The 22,968-nt window shown below is 46.7% G+C and overlaps 1 long non-coding RNA gene across 1 annotated transcript; it reads right to left on the bottom strand.

The window, feature by feature from the left end:
* Nucleotides 1-10,129: 10,129 nt before the first annotated feature.
* Nucleotides 10,130-21,202, bottom strand: LOC135996813 (uncharacterized). The gene is made up of 3 exons (XR_010607318.1): nt 21,078-21,202; nt 14,695-14,799; nt 10,130-13,537 (listed from the first exon to the last, which is right to left on the bottom strand). It is a non-coding gene; the product is annotated as an uncharacterized LOC135996813 (long non-coding RNA).
* Between the last annotated feature and the right edge of the window lie 1,766 nt (nt 21,203-22,968).

Here is a 22,968-nt window from a genome sequence, read left to right as displayed (position 1 = left end):
TGCCATTAATAAGGAAGCTTCTCCCACTGGCTCAAGCGGAGTTAGAAAGAGAGAACTACGGAGAAGATGTACACCGACAACAAACTAAACCTCCACTTCAGCAGAAACCTGATGAAGCACGCTACCTTCAAACCTCATCTTCAGAGCTCCCGGAGCGATGCAGCCGAGGATAACGAGGATCAGCCCCAGGAAGCCACACGCTTGCAGTCACCTTCAGGGCAGCAGACGGCTTCTAGGGCTTTGAACTAACAAGACAGGTCCCCACCAGAAAAGCACAGTGTTTCTTATGGGACGCTACCTGTAATTCCTGCTGAGGCTCCCTGTGCAGGGCTGCCACAGCCCTAGCCCTCCCCAGGTGGGACTGAGGATGTTAAATGGACCCTGACCACGCACATCTGGGCTCTGTAACTGCCCAGGAGCCCCCAGGCCATGGTTGAGCTGCTGGTTTCCGCTCTTCTGTCTTGTTGTCTGTCCTTCCTGCGTGGGCTACAAAGGTAATGAGGCGTCTGGAGCATCTTTCCTATGAGGAAAGACAGAGAGAGCTGGGGCTGTTCAGCCTGGAGAAGCTGAGAGGGGATCTTATCGATGCTGATAAATATCTCAAGGGTGGGTGTCAAGAGGATGGGACCAGACTCTTTTCAGTGGTGTCTAATGACAGGATGAGGGGCAACGGGCACAGACTGAAACACAGGAGGTTCCATCTAAACAAGAGGAAAAACTTCTTTGCTGTGAGGTGCCAGAGCCCTGGACCAGGCTGCCCAGACAGGTTGTGGAGTCTCCTTCTCTGGAGACATTCAAACCCACCTGGATGCGATCCTGTGCGATCTGCTTTAGGTTGAACCTGCCTTAGCATGTGGGTTGGACTGGATGATCTCCAGAGGTTCCTTCCGATCCCAACCACCCTGTAATTCTGTGACCTTAGCCTGGACCGGCTGCTTTGCATGATCGTGGGGCTGTTGGGAGTCTCCTGCTGTGGTTACCTGGCCCTGCCACCTCGTTCGGGTACGGGTGGTCAGTGTGGGGACATTCAGCTGCTGGCTCGTACCAGAGGAACCTCATCTCCTGCCATTTCAGCTAGTCACCTCTTCTGTGAGGCCCTCACGGTGGGAAACCCCAAGCTGACTGGTGGGTCTAGGGATCCTGGTGTCCATGTTGTTAAGGCAAAAGTTGTGGTTTTCCTTACTGACCTGACACTGGGATCACCTGCTGAGGTCAGAAAAATCGCAAGCACTTTTTGCACTAAGCCAGACTCAAATCAAAGCTTTCCATGGACACAGAAGTCCTGCCTCATGCTCTTCTCACTTTTATGCTGTTTTTACAGTACATGGGGTTCAAGCAAGCCAGTTTATCTTCAAAACACCCTGATGAGGAAAAAAGAAAAACCCCAAAACTCTACCCTGTATTCCAGGTGCAGGAGCCAAGCAGTTGTGCCTTGCTTTTAGGACCACATTTGGCGGAGGTAGTATTTAAACTCTGGAGCACCAGGCCATTGATGAATAATATTCTTCTTTGTAAAGTGGGAGATTGTTTTGTTCCCCATGTAACTGGGACAGCATAAGACAGGGCTGCCAACAGCCTTCCTCAGCCGGTAGGTCATTCCTCCCAGCTTCTCTACGCTTGAGGGCTCTTAAAATTCAGCTTGGAGGAACCACAGCTGCAGCCAACTCAGGATTCTCTGTTAAGGGTCAGGGTGGGAAATGTCAGTTTGCAGCAGAAGTTAGGGCAGACTCGATGGTGCTCCGCACAAAGACATCTTAGTCATGCAAATGTGGAACATTAAGCTGGATTTGATGAGAAAGCTTTATGGTCATTCCAGGAGAGGAGGCAGCATCATCTCTTCAATGCGTGGGTTGCACAGTGGCTTATTTCTTGTATGTCTCCAATGTTGTCATAGAAGCAAGTAACATGTTTTTCTGATACAGATCTACTTGGGTACATCCCAAGCTGGTACATTTTGTGCTTAGTTCCTGTCTCCAGAGGACAAGAACAGCAATCTCAAACCTATCGGAACTTTCAGGATATCACAGCATGCCGTGTACTTTAAAAGGACCTGTGGTATCCATCTAGAGCCAACAGATTCAAATTGCAGGGGGTGGGTGGTTGTACCAGACAATGACACTGCTCAATTGTTTTCCAGTGTTAATGCAAAAAATAAGAAATTAATTTATTTGAAAAATACAAGGTATTTTTAGGAAAAAAAAAAAGTACATTCAGCCTTAAATGTAGATAGGGGGAAAGACTTTTCAATTGCTTTGGAATTTGACTCAAAACAAAAGCTGAGCAAACCCAACTCCACTCCCAGAATGTATTTTATCAAGGTTCTAAAACTACATAAAACTGGGTACGGCCCTGAAATCTTTTCCCCTTGTGGAAATCAAAGTGATGATCTGACTCCATTTAACTCCCAGGCTCTGTAACCTGTTTGCTCGTACTTACGGCACCCAGTGGTCCCACAAAACCAGAGTTCAAAGGCAGGCACTTGAAACCAAGTACCTGAGCTCGAGTTCTGCTTTAGCCAGCATCCTTCCAGGGCCCACCCTGTCAGCATAAGCAGAGCACATTTACCTACAGAGAGGTTTTCTGCCCGCAACCACTTGGCTCAGCCCTTAATTTCACAGGGAGAACAATCTCTGAGGACATTATGGCTTTGAACTTCTTACCAAAGAGCTCTTCTGGAAGAGCTGCATCATATTGACTGTCTTACACCCTGTTTCACCACGAGCATCCCGTTTTCTTTGTCTGTTTAGTAATGATGGCTCATTGTGGAGGCTCTTTCAAAGATAAGCCAACTAAGAAGCTGCATCTGCAAGACGCCAGACTGCCAGTCGGCTCCGGGAAGGTGGACCTTGCTACACCCAGCTGGAAGATATGGTCCCAGTGCCTGAACCAAACCCTCCAGCCTTTGCTCGAAGCTCGGTGTCGTGATGGCTCAAATGAGCATTTCTGCGAGTGGTCTAGCAGGAATCGTGTACCGTGCTCTGTGTGCGCCGTAGCTGAGGGAACATTTTCCAGAACATATGGAACTTCAATCTATGTTTATAACAAGGCCTGTCACTTATAAGTACAGAACCGCCTCTCATGTCAAAGAAAAAAAAACCACCCAGGACATGAAGCACTAGTCAAGCTAGCTCAGAACCAAATGGTTTTCTTTCCAGGGAAGTGAAAGTCCAGAATAATTAGGGCTGCTACCCTGAACACGCTGATCCATGCAAAATCCACCCAAACTGATCTTCATGGGTCCCTTTCCTTTTTCCCACCCAGCTGCTCTGTGTGAAAGCACCAAACCCAAATAAGCAGCACCCGGCTGGTCCGACCTCCTTCACCAGGAGCGTCCGTCCGCCCTGCACAGCCGTATCTCAGAAGGTGATGGATGGAGACGCTGTCCCTCTCCAGAGGCAGCAGGATGCTGTATGGAAGCAGGCACTTGCTTTGAGCTTTGCATGACCAGGTATTTGAGCTCAGCATCAGTCCTCCGGCTTGTACCCTCCACAAGATTCTCGCTCTCCTCCCACGTCGCTGCCCACGCTCAGCGCTGTCTCTGCAGGCGTTTACTACTATTATTTCAGACGATCCGGCAAACAGGCTTTTGTGCTTCCCTCTGGTGTAAAAGACGGTGATCAGGGCTCTTGCGGAGCTACCGATGAGATCTAAAGCTTCGGGACATCACTGTGCTCTCCAGCAGCAACAAAGGTAGCAAAGCTGCCTTTTCAGTTAACCGAACCAGCAGCAACTGTATACCAAAAGCAAAAGGACAGGCACAGTTCCCATTTTAGAAAACGGAACTTTGGGTCTTTACATAAATCCTCCTCAAGTCCAACCTTCAGGTTCATCCTCAGTGAGGATGTCTTACCCATCTCAGTCCGACCTATGAAAGGGGTAAGGATAGAGCCAGGCCTTTCCCAGGACAGACTGGAATATATGAAATTCCACCTAAAAGTAAGAAAAAGTTGCTTGCTGTGAGGATGGATGAACAAGGCAATGGGTTGTCAGGAGAGGTTGTGGAGTCTCCATCCCAAGAGAAATTGAAGCAGTGTTTGGACACAGCCCTGGGCAACCTGCTTCAGCTGGTCCTTCATCGAGCAGGAGAGTTGGATTAGACATCTCCAGAGCCACCTGGGGAGGTCTCCAGCCTCGACTGTTTTGTGACCTGGTCGCTTCATCTGAAAGCAGATGAGCAGAAAACTTTCTTGAAAGGAGTTTCCAACATCTTTCTGTAACACGTGGACATGCTTTCACAGCTTTTTTGGCTGAGGTTTGGAAAAAAGCTCTGCCCTCCAAGGAGGCCCCACAACTGTACACTTTTCCCTGACCCTTAAGCAATCTTTTCTAAACAGCAGCCTAGTTTATTATAGTTTAATTTTCTATATTTTTTTTCATAATGTCCTAATCGTTTTTTATTTTCGTTCTTCTGTGTGTGACAGAAGGCAGGAATTGGAGGGGACTAAAGCCAGATATGGGAAAACTGGGAAGCAGCTTCAGAGTCACCGAGTCACCTCGGGGTTGCTGTCACATCCATTATTTCTCATTACAATGACCTCCTGCAGACTAACGAGCACGTGTCCTATCAGTACTGCACTCACCATGGGGAGGATAAAAAAGCTTTGGACAGTTCTAGGAAGTGTCTCAATTTTAAGCCGGTTTTGTATCGCAGCCTGTTTCTGTTCAGTGCTGCTTGTTCGGGTCCTCCTCAGAGCTGCTGTTATGGGAAATATCTTTTCTTCCTTATAGATGAGCATCTCTTGTTGTTGCCCGTGCCTCATGTCCTGGGTGATAAACGCGGAGCCCTGAAATGGTGAAATCCATACCTGAGCCTCAGTGAGTTCAATGGGGCCAGAACTACCTATATTCAATCACATTTCAACATTGAACACTCTACATTTGCCGCTGTGTTGTTGTTTTTTTTTTTTCTTTTTTAGAAAATTGGTTTTTATCAAAGTAAAGACTCGCGTCATTGTTTTGCAAAGCTAGCTGACCTTGTGCTAATGAGCTGTGTTTGAAGGGGCACAGCACAACCTCACGCTAAGCAAAACAATGAGCAGCCTATAAATAAAAAAAGAGCCACTGCTAAATTTCACATTTCCAGCTTTAAACTTAAAAGATTTCCACGGGAGGAGGAGGTCACTCCGATGGCTATATTTATCTCTTTAAAATTAACAGAAAGGAAAAAATAGGCCCTTTTTGCCCTGGGACTGGAACATAAGGTCAGGATGACAAGTGGTGCTGGCAGGGCTGGGGGGGTCTGGCCACGTCCATGGCTCCTCGCGGCTCCAGTTGTCACCATCACCGCGCTGGCACCGCCCTGGGCTTCCATGCACTGCGTCCAGCGGGAAAAAAATGAAAACAGCGTGCTCAGTCTTTCCTGTCAGTTCCTGGCATGTGAATGCTAAAAAACATCAGGAGAAAAACACTCGCCGTTTGTTTCCAGAGACCGTGAGAGATGTGAGATCTGGGAGTGACTCAGAGGCTCCCCTAGAAAATGGCACTTGTCACACGTCCGCACAGAATCGTAAAATCATTCCAGTTGATTCTGTGGTTCCCCCGTGGGGCCGCAGACGAGGCTGTTGAGTTTGAGGCTGCTCGGTGGCACTTGGAAGGAATTTGTTCCGCAAGTGGAAACTTTTGTGGCCAAAGCAGCTGGAGAGGGAATAGCCAGTTCAAGTTCTGCCTTTCTCTATGGAAGGTAAAATTTGGAAACATGACTTAGATGCATAATTTAGAAAACCAAGATAAAAATCAAGCCAGCTACTTCCCCCAGAGCTTTTTTATGATTATTGCTTACCGGGACAACCGCACAGACTAAGTGCCATGTTTTCAGCACAGATTTTTCTGGCTAAGCCGTGAAACCCACCAAGTGTAATTTTTTGACCACGCAATTTGTCCACCCCGAACGGACTCAAAACCTAGCGAAGGAAAGAATAGGATGTGAATTGCAAAGCATTTTTTGTGCACACAGACTTTGGTGATCAGTAATATCTGTATTATGGTGTGATGAGACCTTTGGCAACTAATTTGTCAAGTTCTTTTTTGACGAGAGGGCATCAGCGGATGATAAAGTTGAAAGTCTCGAAGTACCAGAGGAGCTGCTCTTGTGCATGGACAATCAAAATTCATTTACCCCTAATTTGTCCTCCGTCTAAACTAAACCGAAATGAATGCCGTGGTCTCATCTCACCCTAGGCTGGTTTCTAGTTGACAGCTCTGAATAATTCAGGAGAAAATCTCTCTCCTGACAGGTCCCAGCACCACCAGCCCTGTCGAGATGCACAACCCAGCTCCTGGTTGCATCAGCAAATGCTGCCCAGCCGGGGTGGGGGAGAGGGTAGCACAGCCATGGGTTTTGGGGGACTGTCATGTCAAATCGAGATTTCTGTCTTCCCGGTTGGTTTAGGCACTTCCACGTGGTAAAAGGAAAAGGTAAAAAGCCACCTCGGCACATGCATCCTTCTTCATTGTGTTGGTTCACGTGACGCGTAGCTTTAATAAATTAATCGCTGCAGTTAAAAATCTCTCCTGCCGAGCGAGTTTTTGGTTGATAAGAACAATTGCGGAAATCTGTGCATTCGGGCAGATGCAAATTAATAGTGGGACACTCTTTTTCTCCATGCTGCTCCTGGAACACCTCTTCTGATGAAGTTTCCTGCAGACAGAGTTGCTAGAGCATACTGGGTCGTACTGAAATATCTTCAGTCACATTTTGTACTGGGGTCTGACAACACGCTGGTTCTCCAGCCGTTTCCATCGTGCTTTCATACACTGTCCCAGCTTTCGATAAGGACGTGTTGAGACCTTGGCATTTCGCAGACTTATGTAGACATTGAGAAATCGATCTCCCCAGGGTTCTGGGCACAGTTATTGACTTGTTCTGGTTTGCATGTCGAAAAAACGCTGTTGTGACTTCACTGCCTCAGGCGGGCATCGTGAAAAACTGGTGCACGGCAAAAGCGGGGAATGCTCCCAAATCCTGCTGCCAGCAGCTGGTCAAGGACCTCCTCTGTGCCACGGGTTCTTGTCCCCAGGCAGTGCCAGGGCAAGTCTTTGTGGGGCCAGGCTCTCAGCTCCATCGTGGACATTACACGGTTTAAAAATTGGTGGCTTTGCCCTTGCATGTGGCATTTTGTGCGGTACGCGGGATGGATCTGCTCTGTGTCAGCCCGAGGTCTGTGTGAGGATGGAAACTGTCCTGTGGGACCTCGTCCTCTTGCAGTGGAGTGAGACAGAGACCCCAGGAAGGCAAGGGGTGACCTTACAGTCCAGGCCATGGGGAATCCACGGCTGCCACCACCGCCGCTGTCGTGAAAGCGGGGCCTCACGATCCTTCTGGCTTTTTGGGTTTTAAGCAGGAGGTGTCAGAAAAGTTACCACAGGGATAACTGGCTTGTGGCGGCCGAGCGTTCATAGCGACGTCGCTTTTTGATCCTTCGATGCCGGCTCTTCCTACCATTGTGAAGCAGAATTCACCAAGCGTTGGATTGTTCACCCACTAATAGGGAACGTGAGCTGGGATTAGACCGTCGTGAGACGGGTTAGTTTTACCCTGCTGATGATGTGCTGTTGCAATAGTAATCCGCGGGTTTCACACAGCGGGTTTCTCAGAGGTGGCTGCTGGTTCCCCAGATTTCTGTGGATCGTCTTGAGATCCTGCGCGTCTGATGGACAGAGGTGCTCGTGGTTCACAGCTGCCGCTCGAGTCACCGAGGGCTCCGCCAGAGCTGCCGCGGGGGGCGCGGGGTCTCCCCAGAGAGCCAGGGCCGGGGCAGAGCGGTACTCAAATCCGAGAGAGCTGTGGCTCTAACGGCAGGGACTTCAGGTCCTTGTCCACAGGAGGGTGACGGTGCCGGCCCCCAGCTTGGCGGGGGTTCACGCCGGCCGGCACGTGCAGGGATTGGCAGCTCTGCCGCACATCAGCCGTTCAATCCTGCGCCGAAAACAGAGAAACAGGATCAGTCGCCGAGGAAAAAGCAGGCGATTGCGTTGGCTTGGCATTAAGTGCTCCTCTCAAGATTAAAAACAAGGGTTCTGTTCAGAAGCTGGAGGAACTTGCAAGGGAGCTGAAGCTGAAATAAAGTAGTGATGTGCCTTGTCCAACTTTGGAGTAGGTGACTTTTTAGAGCTGCTAATGAAAATCAGCCAAGTGGCCTGTGGCTCACTTTTGGTGACTCCTCTTCATTTAGGGACCAGTCGGTACCAGATCGATGTAACGAGCAGCCAGAGCCTGTTGTTCCCAGACACTTAATCTCCATGGACATCTCCTGGCACTGCTGCCAACACCTTGTTTGCAGGGAGATCCACGGCCTGGCCGTTCACCTTTGGGCTCCATGGGAAAGAAATTGCAGGAGGAAGCGCAGCGAGCTCTGCTTTTGTCTTTTTTCTTTTGGCTCTGGCAGCTCATCAAACTGGCAGCTTCCAAGTGCCAGTGAGAAACAGCTTTTTTAGTCTGGTTTCCTGTGGAAACGAGGTTGTTGGGATCAGACCACGGTCAGCTTTAACCCAAGCTAGCTAGCAAGCCGCAGTAAAGGTCTCTGAAAAATTGAAGTCCTTTAAATTTCATGAGAATTGAGAAGCACGTAGAGAAAAGTGATGTTACGGATGCTGCTGCAGAGGGAAAGGCAGGGGGAAATTGCATCCTAGATACAGTGTTCAGCAGATGCTGCTGGCCATGGATGTTCTCACCATGGATGTTCTCACCATAGATGTTCTCACCATGGATGTATTCACCATGGATGTTCTCACCATGGATGTATTCACCATGGATGTTCTCACCATGGATGTTCTCACCATGGATGTTCTCACTATGGATGTTCTCACTATGGATGTTCTCACCATGGATGTATTCACCATGGATGTTCTCACCATGGATGTTCTCACCATGGATGTTCTCACTATGGATGTTCTCACCATGGATGTATTCACCATGGATGTTCTCACCATGGATGTTCTCAACATGGATGTACTCACCAACTAATTCACGGGCACGGAGCTCCACAGAATGGCTGGTGCTGCTTCTGCCTGGGTGGGCACCAAAGGGAGAGAAGAGATATGCGATTGCTGTGAGGGCCATGGGTGACAAGGGAGAGGAGCTGGAGAAAGGAGAGGTTGAGGAGATGAGGGGAGCTGAAGCTGTTTTGCAGAGAGCTGAGCATCTGGAGGGGCTCTGGTCATATATTGGAAGAGGTTTGCTGGGCTATGGGCCATGGCAGTGCAGGAGACATGGTAATGTAAGACAGCCCGCAGGAAACTAGGCTTCGTGAAACAGAGTGGGGTTTTATCGGGTTTTCTGGTAGGAATTCATAGAATAATGGAACGGTTTGGGTTGAAGGGTTGGGTTGAAGCTCATTTAGTCCAACCCCTGTCATGAGCAGGGACATCTTCACCCAGATCAGGTTGCTCAGAGCCCCATCCAGCCTTCTTTTAATTTTAAGCTTTCCCCTCCCACACTTTTTGGGAGAAGATTAGAAAGTTGGCTAACTTAAATCTGTGACTTCAGTGATTCTGATATAATTTTGGGCTCTCTGATTACTAACCAGAAGAAAAATATTATGCTTGGAGATTCCTTGCCCACCTCACACAGTGTCAGACCATCCTGAAGCCAAAGAACGAGTCTCATGACACCAAGAGCCAAGCTGGACCTTCTCCTACCCTAAACCTTCTCAGCAGCGCTGGAGCTAATGGGCTGGAGCAGGTAGGACTGATGTGGCAGATACAAACTTTATAACGGAGAGGGTGCCTGGGAAGCAGTATTTTAATTCGACTAAATTTAAAGCTAGCAGCTAGAAAACAGCCTCAAAGCTTTTTACTTTTGGCCGACCATGTTTAGCACCGTAAATGGCAGAGAGGACAGGGAGTGGAAGAGCCCATGCTTTTTAACCAGAGTTGAACAACACTTAAGTAACGGGCTCTTGTGCAGAAAAACGGTGCCTAGCTTAGCTCCTGCAGTAATTTTTCTGCCATGGATCCATGGTTTTGCAGAGAATACGGACGGAAAGCTGGGCGAGTTGTTCACGGGTCTTCCTGCTTCAGCAGAAATACATCTCGCATTCAGCTGCGCTTGGCAGACCAAGGGAAGAGACTGCGCTTGGCAAACCAAGTGGTATTGAGCCTGTAGCTAGAAATGTTTATAATTTGTTCCTGAAAACAGCCCTGAATATGTCGTGGCGCTGGGAAGTGTTCAGCTGGTGTCAGCTGCAGTACAAGGGGTGGGGGATTATCTTGCAAGTCTGTGGATTCAGGAATAGCTTGTGTTAAAATACCTGCCACTCACCGCAGCCTGGCCCATGCGAAAGGCTGAGCTGCTTTACAGTTTATTTTTACAACTCCTTGGGGTCAAATAAACTCTGTGAAGGAGGATTTAATGAGAAGGACTCACTCTGAAGACCTTATCATCTGAATGAGCTCTAGTTATGGCCAAGCATTTTGTAGGCATCACAGAAGAGGGATGGAGATAAAGAAGTTGCAACTCCAGCAATCCAACAAATGTGTGAACTTCTCAAACTACGGCTAGAAGCATCCTTGACTCAAAGCTCCGAGCCTCTGGAGGTGTCCATCCTTCTTCTAGCAGGAGAATGAAACGTTCTTATCAAAATCGGGGCTGGGGTGGGATGCAAACTGCACCTGAGCACCTTCCAGCCTCTCGGGACACTTGCCTTTTAATCTCACATTTGAAGCTCAGACCCATCTTGAATTAAAAGGATAATGACGAGTACATACCTTAAAACAACTTGGCCCAGGCTCTGTCTTTCTTTTGCCTAAAAGAGTAAGTCGCATTTTCTGCAACTTCAGTTGGTGTCATGAGGTTGTGATGGCAGCTTTCCATTTCAAATAATTAGTTTTACTTTATGAGATCGATCCCTTTAGTAATTTGTTCTTTGCAGTTACTGCACATAGTAATGAACAGAATTTTTAAAATATTAGACTGCGGCTTTTCTGTAATGGCCAAAAAGGGAAAAAATCTGGGGTATCAGAAGGTAATGACAAGGTGGTTGGACATTAGAGTCTTCCTGACAGGCAGGGCTCCTATTTTAATTTGCTTTGATACTACCGTTACATTGCAAAATCACCTCGTCTCACCTATGTTTTGCGTACAGCTTAATATGGCCTCGGTTTATATCATCTGAGTAATTACCAGCATGCAGGATTTTCACTCTGTGAAGCATGGGAGTTCCAGGCAGACATTTTAATTTCTATCAGCTGTCATACCCTGGAAAGATAATTAAATACTCTTCATTTTCCATTTAAAATGGCATACAAACACCGGACATTCAGACCAGAGAGCTTTCCAAAAGAGAACATGCGGGTAGCTTCAAACTTTCCTTTGGCACCCAGCCATCAGCAAGGTTCAGCAGAAGTTCACCATTTCCCATTGTGTAAGACTATTTGTTTAACATTTCTTTTGTCTGAAGTGGCCTTGTCAAATAAGATCTCCACATAGTTTTCATTTGGCCCTTCACTCACATTGGAGCTGTCACTCCCGGAGAAGCAGTTTGACTTTAGGCTTAACAGGAATGTAAGCAGAAGTAGATAAAGTCTTTTAAAAAATCACATAACTTTCCAGCTTCATCGTTAAGTCATCCTTCAAAAAGAGATGGGGCAGCCTCAGAATCTCATGGTGTAAAAACCCAAAGGCACTTCCAAGGACCAAGGTTCAATAACTTGGCTCACTCCACCTTTGTAGACAGGCTAGCCCAGGTTTCGCAGCCAAATTCCAATCTCCGTAATTATATTTCGACTAGATTAAAAAAAAAAAAAAAAAGGCCTCTCATTGTTCTGAGCGAGGGGAACACATCCTTCTTCCCATCCCGTCCCGCACGGCGATGCTGAGCGGGGTTCAGTGCTCATCCACGTGCTGCAGGTGCACGTCACCCGCGATGCCCCACGGGGTCCCTCTGACACCGTGCGTCCACGTATTTGCTCTACGTGATATTATGACATCCCCCTAAACAAATTCGTGTCACCTCCTGGCAGGTCTGCATTGCAGAATTTAACCCGGGGCTGAAATCGGAGTCACGGTTACCCGGCTGTGGTTGTACATGAGCTGCTCCGGTCAAGGATATTGAACCAGAATAGCAGTATTTTCTCTTATTTTAAGACTATATTAAAGATAATACACAAAGGGATCTTGCTGAGACCTTAAATTATGTCAACACGTCACCAAACATTGTACAGATCCACCTCTACTAGTATTTTACATGCAAAAGGAAAAAAAACACATTACTGTCGGCACAGAAACACGTAGGTTGGAAGGGACCTCTGGAGGTCCTCTGCTCCAACCTCCTCAGCAGGTCCAGTTACAGCAGGTTGCTTGGGACCATGTCCACCCAAGTTTTTGATGTCTCCAAAGACGAAGGTTTTAAAACCTCTCTGGGCAACCTATGCCAGTATTTCTCCATCCTCATAGTAGAAAATTATTTTCTTCTATACGGTTCGAATTTTTATCCGAAAGACATGTACAATCAAAATGAAAAAAATTCAGCCCTGCCTGGATCTAGAAGCTATTGTCATTTCTGATATGGTTTGCTCAGCCCTCAAAATTTCCTCCTTAGCATTTTTCCACTGCAAACAAAATTATATTTCTCTCTAATCTACTCAATTGTCTAAATACCTTATTTGTGTCCTAGAAACTGCCAAGGCTATGTCTCATTTTAATTTCTTGATGGCCTTGCTCAAAAGCCTGCTGTCATTTTATGGAAGCCCAGTATATTTAAAAAAATCAATTCCAGAAAACGATACAGTGACAGAAAACTTCCAGACAGCTGCTGCGGATCCAAGACCAAAGAGTTAAGCGGCTGCGGCAGGAGCAGTTGTGATCAGCAGGGTTGTCTTTTCAGGGGTCAGTGCATTTAATAAGAACGTAATGCAAGTCGATGCCAGGGATGTGAAGAGAACATGCCCAGCATCCATACCCCAAAAAGCTCTGCCCCCCGGGACACGTCCTGCACCCAGCCCCAGCAACTCGCTGCTGCTTCCCTTCCACCGATCTCCTGCGAAACGAAGGAGAAACGAGTTCAGCTGATGTCCCCGTGAGCGACAGAGCACACTCCTCACGTCACGGCACATCTCACCATCTGCGTGTCTTTAATCTGGAGACACAGATCTCGGTTTTTAACAAGACTGGGGGTTGCGCTGGTACCGTAGAGCCACGTGCAAAAAGGGAGCTGTGGCTCAGTGATGCTCTTGGCTTGCAGCTCTCTTTCTCTCCCAAATCTTTGATTTTTTTTCTTTTTTAATTGCGGTCGCTAGACCGGCCCTCGCTGCTGACAAGTGACGCTGCAGCAGCATCCTTCAGATGCTTCGTCTAATCTACCGTACCTTCCCTTCCTTGTGGGAAAGGTGATGATGCTAATGCGGTACCCATCAGATGTGAGCGGAGAGACGGGCTGTCTCCAGAAGGAGAGCCATTGGAATTGAGAAAAGATGAGTAACTTGACGTGATCACAAGAATCAACAATACTAAACACGTCTCCAAGAGGCTTTTGGTAAGCTCCTGATTGTCGCATCCGTGCAATGAGTTGGTGCTTGCCACAATATTGTCTTCTTCAATATCCTGAGAGAACAGAAAATAATGCAAATTATTTGTATCTTTGCCTTACACGGGGGATGCTTCAGCTCTTCCCTGTTCTCACACTTGAGCGATACATTTCTATCTATACAGCATAAATCAGAAAAATACTATCTTTGGCACCTATAATTTGAAAGATTCCTCCGCTAACAAAACTCAACACTTCTGAAATGTTGGTCCGTGATGTTGAAGACCAGCAGCTTATTGTCTCATAGGAACCCATATTTCTGCACTGGGAGGCACCTGGAAGTTTGTAAATGAGCAGTTATTTTGAATTTGAGAGTTAAATCAGAAATACCTATTGTTTCTATGAGATTTTTAAAACAACATTTTAAAAATTACTCATGCCACCTTCCAAAGTGATATGGAAGGAGGGCAGCGAGGAGGATTCAAATTTCAGAAAACATCTGAAAGTCTTATTGAAAATCGAGTAGATTATCCTGCAGTTTTTCAATGGGGAAAGCAAAAATTGGGAAAGATACAAAAACATATCTTTAGCATAGCACATTATCCATTTAACTAAGAAAACCAAGCAATAATTACCAGCCCACTGGAAGGAATTGCAGTTATTATATATATATATGCGCCTGCCTCTGCATTAACATGCACCACAGGCTGTAGCTATTTTAATGCTTTTTAGCCACGGCATTCTTACACGCTGTTGAAAACATCCGGCTTTCTACAAAACAAATCTGTACTCCAATGAGGCAGCTGTCTCGAATACATATTCCTTTGCACGTTATCAGATAGGAAGTTTGAAAATGAAACAATTAAATACACACAAACCAGACCAAAGACAAAGATCCCGTATAGCCAGTATAAAGGTTTGTTTATGTCCCAAGTTTCTTCTCTTTCCACAGTGGTTTTATTATTCTCTGCTTCTTTTTGGAGTTTGAGCATAAAATCTGGTCTCTTCCCTGGTTCTCCATCTATGTGACTTTACCTGTCACAAAGAGTTGTTAATGAATGTGATTAAGCTGGCACATCCTTAAGTACCATTAAGCTGCTTCAAATATAATCCTCCTAATATACCAGTTCTTTTCTGTGTATCAAGGGAAGATTTATAAATCTCCTCTCATTTTCCCCAGAGGACTTTACTCCTTTACACCTTAATAGTTAGGCTATGTGTATTTTGAATTTACCTAGCGTCCTTCTGCTTTGACCAGCTTCCTTCCCAGCTCTGATTTTCTTGTTGAAATCTTTACTCGCCGCCTTTCTTTTCTTCCCAGCACGGAATTTCTGCAGCCCTGGATTAAAAAGCGACAGAATTATATGATTCTATATATCATCCTAGCTGGCAGCCAGATTTGGAGCCCACCTGGCCACGCTTGTGAGAGGCTGGTGATATAGGGGTGTTTTTTTGATGGAAGGCACCTATTTCCCTCGGGGAGGTCCTTCACGCTGCCTGGTTTCATGCACCTAGCTTCGGAGCCTTAGGACATGCTAAAAACAACCAAAAAAAGCTTCGGCAGAGATCACAGCTTAGCCGGACTGGACCACACGTGAATTAGGCTCCGCTGACTGTAAGCAGAGCCAAGGCAAACCAGCTTTCTCATGCGGAGATTTAAATGAGGCAATAAGATTACTGTCTGCACCATCGCTCTAATGAACTTCCATCACCTGCCTATCCTAAATTTGCCATTTGGCTTGGACATGAAGGGCAGCGCAAAGAGAGAGGAATTACAGCTCACCTATACATAGGGAAGCACAGGGTTGCATCACGCTCAGGCCTAAATTTTATTTTAATTGCTTGTAAGCCACGGTCAGGGTGCTGCTAACAACACGTTGGGATAAAAGTCTCGCTGGGGCCCTTTCCTTTGTGTTGTCTGAAGGACTAAAGGAACTGAACTCTATTAAAACACGTAGTTTTGGTGACAGACTTGCAATTAACACGTAGCGAGGGACCGCAAATACACGGGGACATTTATAACATCGCTCAAGACTCTTTTTGCACGATAAAGCCATAAAGCTCGTTCAACATGTAGTTTTCTGAAGAGATTCTTTCTTCTGGTCTTAAAATATGTATGTCTGCCAGTCCATCTTGCCTTAGCAAACATTTTTTTTTTCTCTTTGCAGAGCATCAGTTTCCCCAACATCAGGTTTCCAAGAGGGATGCTCAGTTATCTAAATGCTGAAGCTGGTTTGGGCACTTGCCAGCTTTGGGCATCGTGTTCACCGTACACTGAACTGCTTTGAGGGATGCCTTTCCTCTAAAATACTCCACGCTTTAGAGCTACATTCTACTTACGTTTTATTGGGCCTTTATTTCTAGAAGTTTCCTTCACTTGCCACTGGCATCCAATGGGAATTTTGTGGCTGCGCTGAGGCAAATGAAAACTGACTCCAAAAGGGGAGGGTTATTTTTGTTAATAAAATCAGTAGATGCCTCCGTCAGGAAGCTGTGAATACTAAAAAGGACAGTTGCTTCACATCAAGTAGAAATACCGTGTTTATTTAGATGTTTAGGGCTGTGGGGCATTGGAACAGGCTGCCCAGGGCAGTGCTGGAGTCACCATCCCTGGAGGGTTGGACAGACGGACATGAGGTTCTCAGGACACGGGGCAGTGCCAGGGGTGGGTTATGGTCGGACTCGATGGTCTTGATGGTCCCTTCCAACCAAAATGATCCTATGATAGCACATTTCCATCCGCGCTGTGGGCAGCGGTGACGAGAGAGGCCAGGGCACACGTGGGACAATATCTGAGTGCACTCAGGAGGCGTCTGGGCTGGATCAGAAGAGGTGCAGCGTCACGAAGACGGGGGAGGCAAATGTTCCTCCTCTTCACTCTCAGCAGAAGATAAAGCACCCGCAGCACATCGCAATGTGTACCAATACGAGCTCTAAAAACGTACGGCACAAAACCAACCTAGTTTAGATCTGCTGCAAGGTCGACAAGGAAGTTCTTCGAGTCAATCCACCAGCCTTCCCTGCAAATCCTGACCGAAAATGAGCCACAGATGCTTTCCAAACTCAGATGACTGAGTTCCCACGTCCTGATGATTTACACTCGCCTTCTGCTTTGCCCTCTGTGATTCGGAAAAGCTGCTGTGAAGCCATCTCTGCCCACGCAGAAATAGGAGCTATTTGAAATGTCCCCGGGGAAAACACATTGGCTCATATTTCCCTGAGCTGTACTTCTCTGCACCAACATATTTGCCCCATCAGTGGCTAAATGAAGACGCGGTAACTTCCACGTTGGAAGACACAACCTGGAGTTTTACTCTGACAGTACAATATTTCTTTATTAAGAGCACCATGAAAACATGATCCCAGCGAGATAAAAGTTGCTGAGTTGAGTCATTGCTGATGGGGGATTTTCGTCCTGTCACTAAGACACACTTTATTCTTGGTTTTAGACATAGTTTTTTCACTACTGACACCAACGTGTGCATTATCTAAAGAACTGAGTGGGACCACCAGATGATGCAGAGGTAGAAGTCTGCTTTGGTCGTAGAACACAAAGCTTGGAGTTAAGAGTTGAAATCATCTTATCGAAAATTATTTGCTTGGAAATTACTCGACGAGTGAAAAACTGCCTCAGTTGAATTACGTACTTGGTGCGGTGTAGATTAACTTTATTAAATTCATATGGATAGGCTAGGTGCTTCTGTAGTTCTCAGCACCTAAATCTCTGCCATCATATCACCGTGCAAAAAACCTGAATTATAAAAGCTCTTAGGAGCATGCCGGAGGACTATTTTGCCATCACTTTTAAAGCTAAAAAATATTAAAATACATAAAGTAGGACAAGCTTAAGCACAGTTACATTCAACAGGCAGAAAACAGCAATGGTTACCAGCTAGAAACTGCGAATTTTCAGTAGCAAAATAATGACTTCTTTCTTGTGACCCCGTCTTGCAACCTCTGCTGTGAACAGAACTATTGATCCAAGAGAGGATGTTTTGCTCAGAGGCTGGAATTCAGCATCCCTGCCCAGCACTGCGCTCCAGCCAAGTAGAGATGACCTTGTACTTCACAGCCCCCTTATTTTCTGACGGATTAGTCCTTTCAGCTGCATTTGCACAGGTACTTTCTTGGGAGTAATTTCAGAAAATATAGTTCTCTCGCATCCATCCAGGTTTCAGGCCAGCTTTCACTTGCCTTCCAGCCTTCTTATCATCTGCAGCTGAGTCATCTCCCATGCTTCCTGTAGTCTGGATTAATTCCCTCTTTGGCAGATGGGATTTCCCTTCCCCCTCTTCCTCTGCAGACTCCTTGAGCAAGTCATCTTGCTCCCCTGCCTCAGCTTTTCCATCCCTAACGTGCGAATCAGCACACTCCCCTTCCTCAGAGCTCTTTTAGGAACAATTCCACTTCTGTCTGCAAAATTCTGTGATGAATGCCCCAGAAAACTATGTGAACAACATAATCCATAGTGTGCTTTCGCAAGGGTATCGATGAATGGAGAAATATATTGCGTTTCTCTTCCCAGCTAACTACATGTTAGGAATGGAAAGTTGTAGTCACACCAAGCAGATGCTGATGAAAAAAATATCAGCTGCTCCATAGATGGAGCAGGTGAGGGGCAAAAATTGATGTTTCCCACATGGAGCTGAGGATTTGTGAAGCTCAACCTGAGCAGATAGAACAGAAGGAGGAAGAGAAGATGCTTAACAGACCAAGTATGGGCAAACCGGTTTCTGGGACAGGGGCAGCGGTCAGCAGGAGTAAAGGTTGGAGGCACTTTTGGCACCTGGTTCAGGAACCAAACTGAGATTTTAGCAGATAATCCTCCTACCTGCTCTGGTGACACCACAGTGACGGAAAACACCACCTCCCGATAAAAACCGCAGCGCTGTAGAGCGCGCCGGCGTGAACGAAAACATCACCCAGCTCCCCGCTTGGCACCTGGACTGTGCCAATATTGACCGAATTGCTGATGTTATTAAATAGACTCCGTTTCGTTTGAAATGCAAACAAGTAAATATTAGTGCTGCCTCTAATGAGCCCTGGAGAACGCACATATCAACACCACCCCGTTCATCACCCTCGTGCATCGCTCGGAGCGTGCAGAGCGTTTGCAGACGACGTGCTAAATCTCAGCCACATTAGACCCAATTATAAGAAAGCTAAAAGCGGGGACAGCTTGCAGCCTGTGCTGGACACTAGCTTGTGAATTGAAAAAGATATCGAAATGCTCCGTATTCGTGGTTCATCTGCGTTTTCTCAGCTCAGAGGTAAGCTCTGAGAAGCTCTCCGGGCGGTCGCGGGCATGTGAGAACATTGCAGGTCAGACACACCAGGGAAACCTCACGGTACCTCCCTGTGACGGGTGGGATGCCACCAAAAGGCACTTGAACTCTCTTGGTTTCCAGGGATGCTTTCATTTATTTTCACAGTCATGCCAAACCAAAGAGGACCCAACCCCACACACGCTTTGTACGGATTCTTTCCTACAAGTATAAACACCTTCTTTGGAGGGTACGTAAAATATTTACAGGCTATAAATCTTGGAAAATTGTTTCTCTTTCAGCAGCAGATCTACTTTCCTGGCCTGCTCCAGGGCAGATTAGGTAACAGCCTCCAACTCATCTCCTAGCCCACAAGGTTTATGTTTTTATGGAGCATCTTGGAAAAGATTTTGTGATTTACATACGATTTTCTGCCAGAGAGGACACTGAACACTTCTCCTACAATACAAACAGTATTCGGCGTATATTGTTATGAGAGTCTTTTGTGATACTGCTTTGTAGTACACAGAGGGTTTTTTGTTGTTTTTGCTTACACCTGGTATCTTTTATGGGCTCTGAACCACTCGCATTTCTGAATCATTTGCATTATTCTTAATACCATTGTGGCTGAGATGAGAGCTGGGCTTTTATACGGGACTTTACTAGCAGGGCTTGCATGTTCAAACAAATCGTAACGCTGGGGATTTGTATCTTCAAAGTGCTGTTCAAATGCAGCAAAATAAAACCCTGTACCATTCGGGTGAGGAACCAAGAAGTATTTATTCCCGTTTCACTGAGGATTGAGAAACTGAGTGGCTGAAGCTGGTGCCGTGCCCAAACAAGCCCAGTGCACAACCAGGTGGGACCCCAAAACTGGTCCTCACCTCCAGTCCCCACGGGGCCCAGCAAAGAGCAGGCTCCTTGTGTTTTGCAAATGGTCGGTCGCATTCGAAGAAGCCCTAACCCCATTTCGAACCACAGAAACACAACGTTCGGTGCACGGCAGGGATGGGGATGCTCCCACATAGCCTCGGAAGTTATTGGGCTAAACTGCTCCCAGTCCAACACCATGGAGTTGGGTGAGGGTCAACCTCCTCCAGTACTTCTTTAGTTGTATACATACAAATATATCATGAGTTATGTATGGCGATCGGTCTCCCTTCCAGTCACAGTATAGAAAAAATAGATTTAGATTTAACCCAGTTAAATAGAAGAAGATTAATGGAGGTCGCTGTTTTCTGAAAGGAAGTACAGGAGCGCAGGTGGTTGCGAAGATGAGTTGAATATTCTCGTTCCCCGGTTATCGGGATGTGTGTTAGGACATTTAGGAGCCTGATTCGGTCCTCATTGAAACAGAGAACAGAAAAACAGTCATCCTCTCCCTCTTGAAAACTGGGATCTGCTCAGTCTCTTAGTTACTCTGGTTTAATGTTCACTAACTGCCTCACCTGCAGCTAAAGCCACAAGTCTTGGTGTCCGCTGGGGAGTACGAGTACGTCAGCCTTTGTCCTCCACCTTCACCACACTCAACAAACTAATAAAACATCTGATCCTGCTCATCCAGACACCTCAAACCTGCTGTGAATTGCATCAGTTTAAAGAAGACATCTGCTGACGGATACCTTCAGACACGTTGTTTTCAGCCAGTCCTTAATTTCCGGATTTAACCAGATTTTTCAGACCACTCAAACATATTTGGGGAAAGGACTTATGGAGATGCACAGGGACAATGAGAAAGGTTTCGAACACAGCCGGTGGCACAATGTTCTTTCATTTTCGAAAGGCTTTGCCAGATGGACCTCAGTCCGCCTTCCCCTTCCCGGTCAACAGTAGAAGTCACAAATAGCGAAAGCTGGAGGTTCGGGCTTGCTGCACACCTTTTAGCTGCTGACAGCAGCTCACGGGGGAAAGCACAGGCCCACGGCAACCAAGGGAGGTAACAACATTTTGTATTTCTTTATCCCAGCTGTGCAAAATTGTGAAATGTCCCTCCACCGTTGCACAGGCAACGAGAAGCAAGGTTTGTTGAGCTCCAGAGCTACACCTCTGTTTGAGCATCTTTAAAGCGCTTTCTTTTTTTTTTCAATCGGGCTCGACCCAGCTTTTCTTTAGCATCACACCTGGACCTCTGCGCCACATCAGACTCCAGACACTGGCAGTTCCTTCCCTCTCCCTTCTCTGAAGAGCACCTACCCCTACACAGACACGTCCACAAAACAACTGACCCACTAACAGACGTTTGCACCGTCTCAGGCGTAGTACGTTGTAAGAATTTACACCGCTACAACGCTGGGAGGTAGGTTAGTGTTTAAGTTGGCTTGTAGGTTCTTCAGACTCCCAGGGCAGTACTCACCTCAGGGGAGATGCCTCTGTGGTTTGGAGCCCGGAGCACCCCATCCCACCAGCAGCAGACACAGAAAGGTTGCAGCTTTCCTTTCTTCTCCCCTATCGCTGCCGGTAAGGCTTTCATCTCTTATTCCCCGCTCGGAAAAGGCTGTGTTATCTGTATATTTAGCTTGATCACCTGGGTGGGTATTAATACCACATAGTCATGTGCCTGACTCCTGGCTGTGCGGTGGCTCGGTGATTTAAGGAATCATAGAACAGTTTGAGTTGAAAGGACGTTCAAAACTCATCCAGTCCAATCCCTGCCCTGAGCAGGGCCATCTGCACCAGCTCCGGTTGCTCAGAGCCCCGTCCAGCCTGGCCTGGGATGTCTCCAGGGATGGTTCAGCCACCACCTCTCTGGCCAACCTGGGCCAGGCTCTCACCACCCTCAGGGCCAACAATTCCTTCCTCATGTCCGGCCTGAATCTCCCTCCTTCAGTTTAAACCCATCACCCCTTGTTCTGTTCTAACACACCCTTCTAAAAGGTCTATCCCCTTCTTTCTCGCCAGCCTCTTTTAAGCACTGAGAGGCCACAATAAGGTCTCCCCTTGGGAAGCTGAGGTGGTTTTGCAAAACTTCAAGAACATCCACTGTCACAGGCTTTGACTGTGGAAGAAATGTCCCTCTCTTTTTACGTTTCCTAAGGTCAGATTCCCTTCCATTCCCCGTGGCCACTGGTGACGGACATTTTTGTGAGTATACGCCGCTTTTTGCCATTTAGTTAGTTCCCCCACACAGGCAGACTTGCATCTCTCCTCCTCGCGGAGGTCCAAATGCGGACTTTTGATGTGATGGGGAGGGCAGGAGATCTACTTGGCATCCTGCATGAAAACGAGGGACACCAGCACCTCTTCCGTGTAGTCCTTCTGAGACAGATTATAACGAAACAGGGACAGAGAAGACTGGGCCTGTCCCACATCAGCCTGTAGACCTGCCTTGGCTTTATCCTCACCTGTCCCTGCTGCTCAGCAACAGAAGAACCTGGTGAGAAGAGGTCTTTGGAATGTAATTGAATTTTATTGAAAGCAAATAGCGCAGAACCACTTTTTGGTACCGGCCTTCAGTGGTTTGCAAGAGGCCAGAGTGCATTTACGCCGGTTTTAATCAAAGATGAGCCCAACCACAGCGTCTCACTGGGGTGTATAAATTTTTGAGCTGGACATTGAATCTGGATTTTTAGAGCCAAAACAGTCCCCATTGTTTGGACATTAACTCACAATGATGGAAAGCCCATTTTTCCATTCTGCTTAAACATGCGTAAATAACACCCAAACCATGTGTCATATTTTAACACAGTCCAATGGAAACACTAATTCTGATTTGGCCTCAAACCAAACTAAACTTACCTAGAGTGAACTCCTCAGCGATGCTCAATTTTTAAGCACCGAGAACGACTATTATGACTTTCTCGTAGATTTTTTCCAAGTGTAGTCCCGGATCCCTGCCTGTTGATTCCCCCTATTGCTATTCCAGCTCCTCTAAGCTAGAGAGATGATTAAGACTCCCGGCAATATCCTTCCTGCCTTTTTGGAAGGAACATCTTTCTTTCTACTAACTTTTTTCTTCTTCCTCCAAAAGAGAAACTTTGAGCCGCCTAGGGAGCAAGTGAGTTCGTTTGGATAATTAACTGAAAACACTTTTTTTCTTGAGTAATTACTGCTGAAGTGGTAGGATTTCCACTTATCTCTGGCTTAACTAGTGACAGTTCTGGAGGAGGATGAACACATAGACGCTATTGAAGTAGGTGAGCAAGAAAGGTAAAACATTTCACATGTTTATTGAGGGAAAGCTCCCTAAAATGACGATGGAACGGTCGCCTTCATGAAGACAACATTGGCCCCTGGGGATGGATTCA

Source organism: Caloenas nicobarica, chromosome 20 (assembly GCF_036013445.1).
Source record: "Caloenas nicobarica isolate bCalNic1 chromosome 20, bCalNic1.hap1, whole genome shotgun sequence".
Taxonomy (NCBI): Eukaryota; Metazoa; Chordata; class Aves; order Columbiformes; family Columbidae; genus Caloenas; species Caloenas nicobarica.
This window is presented reverse-complemented; position numbering and strand designations above follow the sequence as displayed.